The following is a 17262-nucleotide window of genomic DNA, read 5'->3' as shown; positions in this document are numbered from 1 at the left end:
ATCCTGTGCCTCCTTGTCCTAGCCAAGCAGAATCATCGTGATGTTCACTCCTGAGCAAACCTCAGTAAAATTCAACAGAGAATCTCCTAAGAGTTGTAATTTCTGAGTGCTCTGATGACTTCAAGTAATTTGACCCTGGAAAACACACTTTCAAAGCCATGTTTTGGTTTTACTGTCCTGAACTTAGATACTTTGATTTGCTGACAGGTTGAAAACCAAAAACAACAACAAACACCACCATATGAAAACCCACAACTAAAACACAATACCCCAAACCCAGGAAACGTGTTAGAATGTGAATGCATTTATGTCTAAATTTAATGTAAGTATCTCCAACAAAAAAGGTAAAGAAAGTCAATCCACAGTTGCAGTAAACACCAAATTTAGGTTGGTTTCTAGCAATGGGAATGTGTGACTTGCAGCCTGAGCACCGTTACAACATATACTACCAGGTGGGTTGTTTGGTTGGTCGGTTTGTGGGGTTTTTTTTAAATGCACTTTCTGTGATGTAGAATCACATCCATTATCAGTCCTGCTTGGATGAGACATAGATGTGGAATGAGATACCCACTGTGCCAGTGGGTGTCACAGCAGAGGAATGCAGACACTTTGGAAGACAGTGTCTAGAACCTACCTGAACACTCAAATGTTCCCCATTTCCTCTGGGCCGTTTTCTTCCTCCATTACAGCCCATACCACACTTCCTGCTCCCCATTCAGTCTTTCCAATCCTTCTTCCCCAGTTTCAGTTCCTATTCCCACGCACCCTTTATCCCTACAAACTCTCTTCTAGGATTCACCTTCCCTTTTGCTTTCCCACTGCTTATATCAGTCTTCCACCTCCTCTGACTCTCTTCTGTACCAGTAGTAGCAGAGGCATCAGCACTGAGCTGAGAACGAGTTTTCAGGAGGCAGCAGGAAGATGTGATTTGTTCTCCGGTGCTCCAGGCCATGAGAAGAAAAACACAGTAACTACGGAGGGCGCCCTGGAGGTAACTGAGTGTAAGAAAAGGGATAAATGACAACGTGGTGCAGGAATTCAGAAATAGCTGTTCCTTAATGTAGCCACTCACTGGCACTGATTCAACTCAAGACTGAGATGGTTTAAGCACACAGCTGGAGGTGACAGCCAAGTTCAGCGGTAGTTTTGTTAAAGCAGAGTGCTGTGCTACTCTAGAATGCAAATCACTTCTGGAAAGGATTCAAATGTTGGAGTTGAGTAGAGCTGTCTGTAAACACTGCTATAAACTTAGGGTTGAATTGGTATGAGGCCCAAAAGTGCTTTTATGTTGGAAAATAAACTATTTGTAATTAAGGCATTGCAGTACATTTGAACTTCCTGAATTTAAAATGGAGGAGAATGTTATGAAAAAGTAGTGAGAACTGCTGAAAATCAGACTGAGTTGGACCAGATCCTGGCATGCCTTGGAGTGTTGGCAGCTCCAGTACAACCCAGTATCTGCAGGCTTGCTGGGCTGGAGGGGAAATCAGGGCAGTGGGGGTTTCACAAAAGCAATAGCTATCAAAAATAATTCATCCTGTTACTCCACACAGCATATCAAATACTTTTCAGGGCCTACACACTTCTGCTCAGCCTTCTTTCCAGCTTTATCTGTGCTTGTCCTCCACCCTACCCTCCCACACCCTCTCCTCTCCACTAACCCTACTAGAGATGCTGCCTCTCACTACTTTGCCCACTCCTCTTGTCATCGTGCCAGTTGTTGAAGAAATTTAATGATAAAGATGTGTGTGAAGCTGGCTGTGCACAAGGGCTGGAACACTATGTCTGCTGAGATTGCAGCTGTGCTCAGTGCTGTTGATAGATGGCTTCCCCGTGACTGTGCAGGACTCCGGAGTGGCACAAGGTGGAAAGAATCAGTAATTCGCTGCCCGTATCAGCCACTCATGGACACTGTCCCCAGAGTCCTACCAGGCAGTATGAAGAAACACATTTAACTTTGAAGACTTTCCTAAAAGCCTGGCTGAAGGGCAGGAGGCCCCCCAGCTCTCCCTTTGGGAGACTGAGCTTCCAGAGAGTCTTGCACAACAGTTTCACTGTTCCTGAGCAGGGAGCCTCCTGTACGGATTGGTCCATATGGGTTAAGGAACCTAGAGCCATAGGTCTGGAAACCGACAGCACCAATTCACACCTGTGTATCCCCATAAAGATTTGAAGAGAGCTGATGCTGGAAGGCAAACAGAAACTCAGAAAATCTGGTAAAATTAACTTTGCTCTTCTTACATTTCACTGGGGAGCTTGGGAGTGTTTCTGGAATGGAGAACAACTCTGTTTCCCCTCCCAGGACTTGCCCAGGGTTACAGATTTCCAGCTGCTGGACTATCAGACCTCTGGCAGAGAAGTTTGCAGGTTATGGACAAAGAGCCAAAGTGATCCCAGGCCAGGTGCTTGTGAGAGGTGACAGCAGAGAGTCACCTCTGGTTGGCTCAGCTGATTTCTCTAGTCCCCTGCCCACAACCCTTCTCATTCCACTCCAAGTGCTGCTTTCTCTGCCCACCATCACCTTATCATCTCTGAGCTGCCCACAGATTCCAGCCCCTAGGCACATCTCTGCGTTACGCCATCGCGGGCTGCCACATGAAACGGTGTACGCCCTGGTGCTGATGGCTGGAGTGATGTAACATTTAAGTGGGGTGACTAACCCTCCACCCCATCTATTTTTTTTCTTTTTTAAATAATCATTGTCAACCACAACCTCAGGTCTCTGAGTTGTGGTAGGACTGTCATCCTTAATAACAAGGTTTGGAAGGGTTTGAAACCATGTTCCAGCTGTTTATTCCAGGGAAAGATGTGCATCTGGGTGTATTACTTCTTAAAGCATTGAAATTCCTTTGGGGAAAAGCGAGTGCGTGTCACAGAACTGCAGAGGTGGCTGGTTTGTTTTGTGTTTGCAGGGGAGTGGGAGTGTGTGAATCCAGAAAACCTAGAATATTGAATGCTAATGGAGAGGAGAGGGGTGCCCAACATGATAAGGTGCTCAGCTCTGCCAAGGTTGTAGTTAAGGAAAATATTGCCAAGTTGTCTGATACCAGGATCCTCTGCTAACTTTTCTTGTGCTTTCCTTTCTGCCCCATGGCAGGGCTCTCCTGGGCGGCAGTGTTAGTGCCACAATTACATGTCAGGCTGTGAGCCCGACTCCAGGGAAACTCTTTAGCCTTGTAGAAGTTAAAAAACAGAGACAAAGGGAGCCCTGTGCACAAGTTTGGTAGATTTTGCATCCACCCAAAGATTAAAAGCAAGAGTTATTGTTTTTTCCTTTCTGTTCAAACAAGTTGTCTGGGAAACTGGTTTGTGTCAAAGGCTTGGGATAAATTATCCCTCTGGATGTTCCCTGTCTCTCCAAAGGGAAGGCTGGCAGGTGTCAAATGGAACAAAAGGGGAGATTGCTCAAAAGAGCCCAAGGGGATCGTGCTGCACGGGCTGCCTTGGTAAGCTGTGCCTCATCACAGGGCGTTGTACTAAAAGCTTATTTCTGTTCAAAAAGTAATCAGAAAAGCTTCATCAGGAAAAATTCTTCTGGGTTGTTTAATACCAAGAGTGTTTCTGGTTCATTCTGCTATTACAACCCTTCCTAGGGCATCTGCTATCATGTGCTGTCAGAAAGGGAACATGAGACTAGCTGAACTTTCATATGGCACGGCACGGCTGACTCAGGCTTTATGTCATTTACTCTGAACTAAAATTGTCAAATGTTTCTCTTCAGTTTGAACATTTATTATCAGAATCTTATATTTTCCATGTGAACAACTTGGTCTTACTTTCAGACAGTGCCCTGACCAAAGCCTGCTGAGACATAACTTGGGAGACTAGAAAAAGATGCTCACCCAAGAAACTTGTAAACCTGGAGTATGAACAAAAATGTGTTTAATGCCAATCATTTGTCTTTGATTAAAAGTCTTGCTGCCAGTGCTTTTCAAAGTTTGATTTATTCATTTGCCCGGTGTCTTCAGGTGAGAAAAATGCACTGTGAACCATAGATGGGATTTTGTTCAGTACTAGAATGAAATTTCTGGTCTAAAACAAAAAACAAAACAAACAAAAAACCCCACCAAAACAAAAAAAACCCAGAGCTGAGTTGGAGTTATACACACTTCCTTTGATGCATTGTTAAGGAGCCTGTATCATCAGATGTCAGATCTGCATTCAAGCCCATGTTGTTAGCACATCCTTGACCTGGGAACTGTGGGTAAGCCAAGATGAGGAAATCCCTCCCCATAAACCTTATGCTGTAAAGTTCATTATCTGCCCACTGCCACTTTCTTACCTTCAGTATCTCTGGTATTTTTGCCATTGTGGAATGTGACATTAATGTTTGCAGCTGAATGAAATTAAAGGAACAACAAACTTTGGTGACACAAAATAAGAGGTTTATGGAGAATTGGAGATGGCTGAATTTCAGTGAGTGAAAAATACAGTTGCTGTACCTGCACAAATCACCCTGAACTCAAATATTCAGGGGAAGAGAGAAAGAGAAAGGTCTAGGGCTGCACACCAGAGACGCACTGCAGAAGAAAGCAAGGGCATCCTGTTGAGAGTAGGACTGTATAAGGAACATTGAGTTTACTGTTTGTTACAGCTAATGATTTGAGCCAGGCAGATCAGATAAGCCACACCATGTAGTGACAGGGGACAAGAGATGGCAAACGTGGGGTCTGAAGAGCAGCTTTGCCATTTCACTTGAAACACTATGGCTAAGCCAGCTTTGACTGCAAGTCAAATGGCTGGGGGTATGGGCACTATGGTTTGAATCAGCAAGTCATTTTGTTGTATTAGATTTGTAGATACAAATTGTACCTAAGGAAAGAAATGTCAGCTCTCTGACCTTGCTCCAACACGTGTAGGTAAGGTTCATTTCATCCCTGTGCCCTAGCCCTTTGAGGTGTCTCTCTAGATTGAAATCACACTGTTGGAAATTATTCTCATTTGTTGAGGTGAATTACACTATGGTGCCTTTTAACAGTAATTCAGCACAGGAGGTCTGGTCTAATCAGCTTAACCAAGCTCAGCCTTCTCTGAGACCAAATCTTACAAAGTCAACAGTTTTTGCTTGCTTATTTTTAGCTGAAGTGAGTTCAAACCAGTTCACAGTCATGATTTATAAAGGAACAGCAAGGAATGAGTTTATGATTCTGCAGGAGTTCAGAGGACGAAGCACCAAGCCAGTCCACAGGCAGCCAGCCAGCTGCAGGGAGCTTGTCCAGGGCAACAAACACCAGTCAGCATCTGGAGTACAGCTTGCTTCAGGAGTGCCAGGACCCAAAAGCATCACTCACAGTCTTGCCTGCAGGGTACACACAGTTCCTGAGTGACTGAAGACTAACTACAAGATGCAGGACTCAACCGCTCCAGTGGTGGAGGGAGATGGGTGAACGTTGTTAAGAGGTAAGGCTCAGGTAACCCAGTGTTCCGAGTCCAACCTGGATGGCAGCTAAAATGGCAACGTGGCTGTTTGATCACTTCCCCCCACCCAGTGGGGTGTGGGAGAGAATTGGGGAAAAAAAGGTAAAATTCAGGGGTTGAGATCAGTTTAACATGACAGAAAAGGAAGAGGATGACAATGATGAAAGACTATACAAAACCAGTGATGCACAGTGCAATTGTGCAAACTGCTAATTATTCATCTTCATTTATCCTTCCAATAGGAGAGCTTTAACTTTCTGATCCCATCTGTTAACACACTTTCACTGCCCAGCACAGGTATAACAGAGCTCAGTGTTGCTTTAGTGTCAGTGCTGGTGCTGGTACTCTCAGCAGCAGGTGCTTTCAGAGCAGTGTTTGCTACAAATATCCTTCTGGCATCTAGATACTCCTATTTTAATATGTGCAGTAATATGGCTGGCGTTGTTTCAGCTATTTTATACTGTCCTGTACATGTATGAAAAGATTAATTGCAATTAGTCTGAGTAAAAAGGCACAGGCGTGGCTGGATGCTGAGCAGGGCACGGTGTGTTTGCAGGGATGGCACAATGTGGTCCAGCCTTAGGTTTGACTTGAGTTAATGTTCTCACTGACGATTTAGGAGTTGAAGAGTAGAACAAGCTTTGCAATGTGACATTCTTAAATCATTCTAAACTCCTCCTGGAACTTGAAGAGGAGAAAAGGGTTTGTGGGTGCGGCTGAACATAAAAACGAAGACACAAGGTAGAAAATAATACACAGAATAAACTCAGGCAAATGTGGGTACAAAAAAACACAGGAAAAATACTGCTAAATTACCTGGGTCATTCTCCAGCATGCTCTGAGGGGCCACCATAAATCTGTATGAATCATCAGTTAAGGTAGTTCCATGGTGCTCTGCTGCTCAGGAGCAGCTCATATTAAGTGGAGCAAAGAAATAGATTTATGGGCACAAATGCATGGAAACATATCTTATACAAATGAATACAATTTTGCAGTTTTGACTGTAGATTTCTCCTTGCTCCAGAAACATCCACAAGAAATAAAGCAATCAAAAAAGACAGCAGCTGTGAACCCTATTTTTTAGCCCATGTCAAAAGGATTTGATAGATTTTCCTCCCACCATTGTACGTGGCATGAAATTTCCATTCAAAATGGCTTTTACAATTACCCCCTCTTGAGAAGAGGCAAGTGTCAGTAGGAGCCGAGAAACTACAGTGCACTAGGTGAGGAATAAGTGGTGGAAAAGCATGATACACTAAACAAACTTCAGCCCAGCAGTCCCTGCTCTGCTGCAGGGTCCAGAAAAGGAAAGTTCCAAGGAGCGTAGAGAAGTGGAGGGAAGAAGAAAACCTCTCTCCTACTGTTGGAGTAAAAGAAGTTCAGCTCTCATCCTGGTCAGTATTGAGGACAAACAGGGAGCAGCAAAGAGATGAGGGAATGTTTATCAGAGACGGTATTTCTTTCCTATCTTAGCAGTGTTTGAGCTGTGATGAGCAAAGAAGACCAACCCTCCTGACCCAGCTCCTCCCCACTACTGCAAACAGGCTTCAGGCTGTGCTGGTTCCAGAGAGCAACACAGCCAACACAACATCTGGGGGAAGTTACACAACCTATATTTAGTAGCCAGCAGAAAAATGATAAAATAACCAAAAGTTGCCATGTAAATAGGTGTGCTATACGTGGAAACAGGTCCCTGACAGAGTCTGTGGAAAAAATAGGAATTTAGTGGGGCCTTCTGGGCCCAAGAGGGAATGAAAATGCTGTGCTTGCGCCTCAGCCAAAAGCCAGTTAAGAAAGCAGTGTTTTCACCCTCAGGGAACAATTAAGTCAATTTTAAAACCTTTTAGTTTGTTGTTGCAAACACAGGCACCCTAGAGGAGAGACTTCCAAGTTCAAATAAAGAGGTAAAGTGGTGAGGTATTTAGCAGTACTGAACTTGCAAAGAAATCCGTGGTGCTCCACACAATAAATATGGGTTTGTTTAAGTCCCTCTTCTTAAAAAATACCAGCCTAAATTATGCTGACCTACCTTTCTTTGCCATATTTTGTGGTCACCAATACGGTACATTTCAGTGAAGGACTCACACTTCCCAGCCCATTAGTCTTGAGGACCTATAGCTCTCCAATGTGACCTCATAAATAAGTTTTCCATAAGGAATTCTCTCCAAAATGAGGTAAAAGGACAGAGATGACTTAAGGATGTCATGGATTCTCAAACTGCTGGACAAAGGGAAAATGACTGGCACCTTTGGTGTTCAATAAGGTATGTGTTTTGCCTTCAAGGACACTATCCAGCACCTTGAGTCAGAATTAATTGGGAGTTTTACATAGATCATGTTTTCTCTAATGCAAATGTTGCTAGTCTGCAGAAAAGCCACAAAGACTGTCAGGGGAAAAGCTGTATAGTCTGGGGGAGTGAGCCACATCATCCTGGGGGAGGAGAAATCAGATAAACCAGTACTGAATGATTTCCTAGTCAGGAAGATGGTTCCCAGGGAAAGAACTCAACATGCCACTGGGAAAGTGTTTGTCCAAGAACAACACATGCAAACAAGCAGTGGGAATGATTTCCTTGTGCTCCTGATGGTGCCTGCTGCTAATCCAAGCTGCAATGGGGCTAAATGCCTTTAAACATATGCAGAAGGAGGGAGAACAGAGATCTAGTGAGGTCCAGGCTGTTGTCAGGTATTGCCATCAGAGCCACAGAGACTCAGAACCGGGTCTGGTCTAACACAGGACCTGCCACTGCAGGCTTATAGCTAAGGCAGTGAAGGGATGACCCAGGGGAGACCTGGTGTTTGCCTGCAGAATGGATCTATTTCACATGTATTTTCATATTTCATGGGTTTTGTGAATGTTTCTAACATTTCAATCATCAGAATTCACCATTCTTTTAATTCTGAGCTGCTTTGGCAACTGATGTGTATTCCGGTGACTCAGAGAGGTGCCCCACAAGAGACAAATCCATACCAGCCAATGTTAAGCACAAGCCCTGTGGGATGCCAGCAGACCAGTTTGGAAGTCCCAGAGGGCCCACTAAATTGCAAGGAGTTCAATTTTGTCATCAAGTGCCAGGTAAGCCTTGAGAAGCTTCCCCAGTTCTGGTGGTGTTCGGTATCAATAGAGCAGTGCTGGGAACCTGGGAACAACCTGTGCTGGCACAAGTTAGCACCCAAAAGTCCTTCAGAGGGATTTGTTGTGTGTAGTTTGTTGCTGTCTAGCAGAGCACACAGAGTTGGCCATATCACTATACAAGATATAAGAACAAGGGAATAAGCTTTCTTGAAAATATTGATTGCAATAATAATGCAAGGTTATAAAAAAAGGACATAATTTCTTCTCTGCTTTAGAAAGCTTCATTTCTGCTTCCTTGTGATTAGAGTCTCAGACAGGACAAGGTATTAGAAAGAATTACCTATTTTACTAGCAAAGCTGCCAGGATTGCCACTAATATTGCATACCTCCACTGGCTGCAGGCTGCTTTCTTCTATTATCACCCTCAATAAGACATTGGTACAGCTTAGGCAGCACAGCCTAGAAAATATTGATTAGTCCTCTTTCTGGGCTCACAGCAATTATTTCACTATGATATAAAGAACATGATTCAGAAGAATGGTGAATGGCACATTTAATAGGGGTAACATCTCCCACCCTCCTGTAAGTACCTTTGGTTCTGTGCAGCTGTTTCCAGGAGAACCAGTTAAAGAACTGCTTGAAGATCATGTCCTGCAGATGGAGAAAGGTCGAGGAGACAGGAGGCAGAAAATTAAAAATACAAACAGCACAAATGGAATCATGTTTACTACAGAGAAATTTAAAAATGCAAAGAATGAAGGTATGACCTACAGGGAAAACAACATGAAAAGCAGAAAAGGCTGGAAGATGGCTGCAGCTGCAGTTACATCCTAGCTGACAGTATGGCACAGGTATCTAAAGAGCTTGTTTGTATGATAAGAAACTATTTCTTGAGAGTTTGCCTTCTCTGATCTTCATTTTCTTGACAACCAAAGGGTTTGGTTTTTTGTGGGTTTTTTTTTTTTGTTTTTTTTTTTTTTTTTGTAGTCATTCAGGTTAGATGCTTCAGATGTTTCCTAGTGGGGCTGTGATATTTTCAGATGCTGCTCATCAGAGTCCTGAAACTGAACCAGCTTCATGGTGCCAAAATACATCCCTTGGTAAAATTAAATAGCAGATCTTACTGCCAAAATTTATCTTGGATCCTTCAGTATGTTGAGAGAGCTGCTAGGAATTTAGGTAGAATAAAAACAAGGCTGCTATGTGTTTGATGCTGGTTTATGTTATTTTGCCCTGAACCATCTCCAACACCTTCATAAGACCGTTTTTTGCTTGCAAGAGTTTGCATATTTTGTGCATTCTTTGGTAAAGGAGGAACACGCACCAGCTGCCGTTCCCAGGGATACCACAGGGCTCTGTCCCTGCAGGACGGTGCAGGAGGACGGTGGAGGAGTGGAATTCACCAAAATAAGAAGATACCAGGGAGTGTTCCGAATTCAGCAGATCTCTGAAAGAAACTTCTGCCACTGAAAAACTTCCAGCTCTGTCTTTTGCAAAGCACTTCTTAACACTGCCTGCGAGCCAGGATGTTCATGTTCAGACATGAACAGAACTTAGGAGATATTATTCCTATTTCCTACTGCTCTTTGAATTTATTTACTTTGGAAAATCAGAGATTCTGCAGACCATTGTTTGCTGAAATCATCTGGAGTTAATGACAGCACATGTTGCAATGTCACCCCTCTCTCAGTGAAGATTAAAGGCAATCCCAGCTCTGCAATTTGATGGAGACAACCTGGCCTGGGTTCTCCACGACCTCTTTTTGGCAGGGCCAGAAACCACAACACCCACTCTGCACTGGGCACTGCTCCATATTTTGACTTACTCCAGAGAAGAGGGAAGACTAATGAGGTCACATGCAAAACCACTTGGGTTGTGCTTTCTCAGGGAACACACCAAGGTCAGCATGAAACGTAAAGGAAACAACGTGTAAAACTGGATTCCACTGGAAATTCAGACTCTTTGTGAGCCGACAAACACATCTTTGATTTACTGGGAATCGTGGACTCATCCAAGCCCATGAGCTTCATCCTACAGCCTTGCACCTTGGCAAGAAGTATCTGCTCTTTCTTCCCTCCCACAGGGAGGGAGCTGCCTGTGTAACAAGCCTGTAAAGTGCCCGGTGCAGTGTCCCTGACGTGCTGCTGAGCACAGCCAGTTGCCCAGGCCTCTCCCAGCAACGCCGTCAGTTCCATGCTCAGTAAGAGAGGGGAAACTCCAGCCTTGGCATCCAGCAGCAACATGGGATGGAAATAATTTTTTCCTTACAGGTTTGATTTGGGGAAGATAAGAGTGCTGGCGATTCCTGGGCTGTTTTGCATGGTGTCTTGAGGTGTTTTGCAATGCTTTGTTGTCTTTCACAATGCTTCTGAGGATACCAAATTTATTAGATTTGTTTTCAGCCTCCCATAAAGTTCTCCCATTATTATGTCTCCCCATCCCTGAGCTATCCGTTCACCCACTACCTACGAAACCTTATTAGATCATTAGCTGAGAATGTTTTAGTGCATGAGAAGGAAACAATCCCTACAGAGTGTAATATCATTTCTGTACAGGGTAGTTCTTCGTCTACTATCACTGAAGTGGTTAACTGGGAATATATTTGTGACAGCAACAGCCCTAGGAGCTCAAGTAGGAGGGACTCTGAAATAGAGAGGATACAGATAGAGATTTGTGCTGCAGCTAAAGTGGCCAGTGAGTCTGCCAAAAGGGGTGGTCCTGTTTCTTTTGTCCTTGGCCACGTTCTCACTCTGCTTAGTGAGACAGCAGCCAGCATGTGAGCGTGTTTGGACTGCTGAGCCAGCAGAAACTACAAATGAAAGGCTTTCCACCACATCAGCCAAATGAATGCCCTCACTTTATGGCTCTGTGGTTGCTAGATCCAGCCCTGGTGAAAGGGAAAAATGGGGCAACGGGACTATTTGTTTTCAAGGCATCCTGTTTATAGGTAGATTACAGCCCGGCTGTAACATGAAACTGCCTGAAGCAGCTTGCCCAGAATCAGAGGAGATGTGTAGCACACAGGGAACTGAACAGGTCTTTAAGTGAATGTCCAGACCAGGGGACCAGCCCTGTTCCCACTGCAACGACAGAAAAGTGGTGCCCCCTGTTTCACCTGATACACTCTTCCTGCTCAGCCAGTTAAGGGACACACTCCATGGTGGCCCAGCTCTCGCTCTTCCGATTCTCTCCTCCATCCTGCCAGGTGAGCAAGCGGCTGCCTGGGGTTTAGCTGGGGTCAAAGCACCCCCAGATCAAGGGCTATGTTAAAGTTTGGCTTAACTGCCCTCACTGAGACTCCATAAGCACGATGCTCAGTGCAATGGTGAGCAAACATTACCATCTAATGGCTGCACGTGTTAATTACAACTATAATTTCTACTTTAATGATGAAGGCTGTTCCTTATGTAAGTACTGATACACTGGAAAAGCTGTATCATTGGAAAACAACTAAATATGGAGAGATAATAAAGCTGTATTTATGATTTTGCAGTATGCATCAATCACCTCTGGTGGGGCAACGTGGATGGAAGAAATCCCGTTGAAGTGTTTCTGAGTAACATGACATGGTTGTTGCACTGATGGCTATATAAACTGCAGATGCATGAATAATAACAGCCATAAATAATAATACAATCCATTAATAACAGTGAAAACCTTTTAAGATTTTAATAGTGAAACATGATTCCAACCTCTTTTATTTCCTGACAGCAGGATTACACTTCTTCCACCCCCTTCCTGGGCAATGCCAAGGGCTGCAAGACAGCCTTACGTAACAGAAACAGCCTTTGAGCTCTGCCCTGAGAGTCCCACCAAGATGTGGAAGGGCCTCTGTGTAAATGCCTCATATCTTTATGTCATCATGTCTCTAAATGTCTCCCTAGCTGGCCAGCACGTATGGAAATACAGACCCACTCTGGCTGGGGAAACCACCAGTGGTTTTGCTAAATGGATTTCAAGCAGTGAAGGGTGCCTGGACTGGGCACACAGAGTAATTCTGTGAGACCCATGGCACCCATTCTCAGGTATGAGGAGGGAGGCCGCTACGGTGCTTTGTCTTATCATGATGTATTGAAATATTTTTAGCAGAACAAGCTGTTCAGAGAACGGGGTTTGGTGCAATGACTGCATCTCCTCTTAATGCCTATTTTCAAGATGAGCTGCTCCTGGCAGCGAGATGAATGCTGTAGAACCACTGCTGCATGACCTTCTCAAACACTGGGACCCAAATATACATTCAGCACCAAAAAATAATGTGTTTCCCATGCATATACTTGCATAGCCTGGGGAGTTCTTTGTTACTGAGCATGTTACCAAGCATGTTACCAGAAGTCTTTGTGGTTAAAGCTGTAAAATTGTTATAAAGTCAGCAAGCAGGACCCAGCAGCTGTTGAGTGCACTGTTCCAGGTAAAGGAGAAGAAAAGAGAAGACAGGCATGGAACTTGTTTCCCACAAAAAAAGATCAATTAGGTGTGAGATTCCCCAAATGAATACTGACAGGGATCCTTCTGAACTCATGGTGGTAAATCCCGGAGCCACTGTTGATCTCAGCTGTCCTGCTAGAGAGACACCAGTCCCATACTTCTCCACAGTCCTTCTCCATTTTGTTGTAGGCTTCATCTTTGCAACGAGGGACACCTGAAAACTGCAGAGATGGTTCAGCCTGGTGACTCTGAGGAACCTGGGATGAAGGGAAGAAAAGCCTGGAAGGCTCCTGCCCCAGAAGCAGCTCACTGCCTGACTGTGGTCTTCTCTGCCAGAGAAAGAGGTAGAATGTAGATCTGTCTGTCATCATGGCATGGGCTCACTCTCCTTGTTTTCAACCCTGCTTTTTCTCCTGGCAGTTGCAATTTCTGCAGTAGGTTCAGTGGGAGAGTTACAAAGCTGATGCTTTCACAATTCATTTTGCACTTGGCTAGAACATCATGCCTGACTCGTTGCTTTCACGCTAACCCTTTATGAGAGAAAGCGACATTGACTCCGAAATTGTGCTGGTTATGCACTTTGCTATAGGATGGAATCTTTCCCTCACTCATTACAGAGGTGCCTGTAGAAGGATCTCCCAGTTAGACTCCTGCATTTTGATTCCTGCAGACTCAGCTAATCCCATGTAAATCCGGAGCAGGGAGGTTGGTGTAACAAAGGGTCACAGCCTGTAAAAGAAGTTAATGATGCGGCTTTCTCTGTTTGCAGGCATGGCTCTCTCTGTCCTGCTCCCTTCATCCATCAACAACACTGACTGCTGATGTGCTTTTTTGGACATTGCTTCTCTGTGGAAGCTGCCATGTGCCAGGGGCTGCTCAGTGGCTCCCAGCACACGCCAGAATTCCAGGGCACCTCCTGGCCTTGGGTGAGTGAGGACTGACCCATTCCCTGTAACCATACCAAAGCCTGACAGCATTCCTCAGTGACCCGAAATGATGTCAGTGCACAGAGAGGAAGAAAAGCTCTTAAATTGACACTGAACTCTGCTAAAACCAACGCTCACTTCTAGTCCCCTTCCTTCTCAGTAATGATCCCTCTGCAACCAGTCCTGGCTTGCTTTGCCTACAGGCCCGCTGAATCTCCTGTAATAGCTCTCTTCAGAGAGACTGATCTGACTTTACAGTGATATTATTCAGGGTTTGCCCCGGGATCAGAGTCAGGTTTTTCCTCTTACCTTGCACCTCAAAGAGTTCTGTAATAGCCCTGATTTCCTGCCTTAGACTGGGCTGCAAGAACCACACAGAAAAAAAACAGGGCAAGCAAACGTGGTTGTGGCTTTGAGAACTATCAGCCAAATGTTGGCTTGAGTTTTAGGAAGGAACAGGTCATTTGGGAAAGACCACACCTAGAAAATATAAGAGAAACTGCAGAGGGCAAAGAAATCTGAAAGTTCCTGGTGGACAGCAGGCAATAGGAAGAGCTAACTGTAAGGTAATGGTCATCCTTCACACGCTTCTTGTTTCCGAGATACTTTTGTAGAAATTAAGTGGTGGTTCATTTCCTGTAGCCAGACACATCTGGATCACAGCAACGTTTAGGCACACAGTTCAGCTGTGAGCATTCAGGCTTTAAATGCCCTACAGAGCCAGGAGCTCGTGGTGTTCCCTGTGCTTGTCTTTCCAGGTGCAGCTCTGCAACACCATCCCATCTCTGCTGACGCACTCGAACACCATGCTGGTGAGACTGCTGGTGGCATTGCAGGACCTGTGAATGCAGATTGAGGATGAGATCAGGAACCACCAGAAGAGCTGGGTGCCTGCAGAGCCACAGAGCTCATTGCATACCTAGCTCAGATGTTAAAGGCAACAAGTAATTGTCTCTTGTGCAGCTACAACATACTTAAAGTGCTTGTAGCTATTCCCAGCTACACTCCTACTTCCTTCTCTCTCCTCCTTTCCCCTCCCCTTTTGCACAGATGTTACTTTTATGATTTTTCTGTACAGGATTTCAGGAATTATATCAGTATAAAGGTACCAGTACAACAGCCCTAGGCTTCTTTTAAACTGGTACAAGCTAAACATAGAAACACAGACATTCTAGAAAAACAGTATCTATATATACAATTTATTGTATCATCAGCAGAATATTTTAAATCATATCCAAGTTCATGTAAGTGTTCTTCCCAATGGATAAGACTTATGTGACTTTGGGGGAAGATGTCTTTAAGAAAATCAAGGTCAATGTCAGGGGTCTTGATTGGTGTGAAGCCTTCAGTTCAGTGGTGCTCGGGTTTTGGGTTTTCATTTGTTGGGGTTTTTTTTTGGTTGTGGATTTTTTTCATCCAAATTTCTGATTACTGTAATTACTTCATCCTCTGGTGCTCTAAAATCAATCTTTAAGCATGCCTAGCAATTTCTAAATAAGCTATTCCGTAGGAGATAGCACAGCATGACCCTGTTTCTCACCCCATAATAATTAGTTGGCATTTGCATCAGGCAATTTCAAGAGAGCAATTGATATCCTGGCAATTAAGCCATTAGTTTTTGACTCTGATAAAAAGATCCTTGTATATTTGTTTTCTCTTTCAATAGGACATCAATCTCCCCCAACATATTTTCTGTCCCATATAATCAACAGCAGTGGGAGAGTCCTTGACTGTTTAACCCTGGTTATTTCCTGGACAAGGATGGAAACTTTGTGGACAGAGCAGCCTTTCTGCTGCTTTCTGCAGGTAAGAGCGATCCTCAGCGTTGTATACAGCTATCCTGCAGTGACTGTTTCTTAACATCTGATTTCCTGCCACAAGTATCTTTACTCACTTCCATACTAAGGTCTAGGTAGAAAAAAACCCCACAAACTGGAAGTGATGATTTTGGAGACCGGCCTCAACTTCACTTTCTTGAGGAAAAGAAGCTAAGACGAGCTGGGGTCTGAAATTCTCAATGAAATGAAACACAGTTGTGGTAGTAAGGTAGATTGTCCTGTGGGAAAACAAGGACTGATTAAAGCTCCTTCAGAAGGCAGGGGATGCAATCTGTTTGCTAATTAAGAACTGGCTCCTGGAAGATATTAGAGATACTAATATTGACATCGGCACAGACTGAGAAGCCAGCAAAGGAAGCAGCACATTAGATTTATCTATGAACAGGTCTCCATAGCAATCCATGTAACACATTCTTTATGAAATATTTTCATAGACTGCTGGTCTTCAGAGCACAGAGATCTCATTCATGACTAAAGCCAACTAGGGGATTCTTTATGAGTTTTAAAACTGTTTCTTCTACTATTCATTTTGACTTTTTTTTTTAACGTCTTCTTAGATTACGAACACAGGTTTGAGTGCATAAAGCAACCAGAGTTCTAGTGGCAAGGATACTTAGCCTAGGATTTGGGACACTCCTCTTCCCTGTTTTGCCACACTTGCATGATTTCAGGGATGTTGCTGGGATACCCATTGCCTTTGCTTCCAAACAGAAAAATAGGAGTGCCAGCATCAAATTACCGTGCTTCACAAGTAACACTCAGACACTATAGTGACAGAGGGCATGTAATACCTGGCAGATGTTGAATACCTGTTTTTCATATTCCTCACTCTGAATTTTCTCTTACTCTCTCCATGTCACAGATCACTGAAGCAGAAACTACATGGGTCAGAAATCCATTTACAAAATCTGCCTGATCATAGAAGTTGTTGGTCAGAGTTTTATGAAATACTATGTGAAGATCCCCTTGTAAACTGCGAATGGATTCATGAAGTGTGAGGAGTCGCTGGGGAGGGACAATCTCCCCTGCCCTCTGTAAGGTGTCCGTTGTCATCTACCAGTGCCCCAGGGGCTGCAGGCCCTTCACTGGAGGGGTGTTTGTTCCTCCCCACGTCTCGGGTAGGATGTGATGGGGAAACGGCGTCAGCAGACACCGCAGTGAGCTGCGGGCAGCAAAAGAGGTGTTCGCAGGGTGAAGGGTGCTGACGACTGGCTCGCGTGGGGACCACGGCCCAGGCCCAGCGGTACCAGCCCTGCGTGGGGAAGGGAGAAGGAAGCGATGGAGACCGGCTGGGCGGGACTGTCACCACCGGAGCCAAGTTGGCCAGACTCCCTGAAGAGCAACTCCTTGACTCCTAAAACTGTATCTACCAGAGACAAAGGAAGGCGAAACGCCAAGGCCCTTGAGCCCCCGGCCGGGTGTGCCCGTGCGGGGCGGCAGCCCGGCCTCAGCGCGGTGCCGTCCCGCGCGCAGGGCCCGCCTGGCGCCACACCCGACATGGCGGCGCTGCCCGCCCGCCACACTCAAGATGGCGGCGGCCTCGCAGTTTGGGTCCCGGGGCAGTCCGCGCTCAAAGGGCA

The sequence above is a fragment of the Gallinula chloropus genome (genome assembly GCF_964237585.1).
Source record: "Gallinula chloropus genome assembly, chromosome: 8".
Classification (NCBI taxonomy): Eukaryota; Metazoa; Chordata; class Aves; order Gruiformes; family Rallidae; genus Gallinula; species Gallinula chloropus.
Note: the sequence above shows the minus strand (reverse complement) of the source record.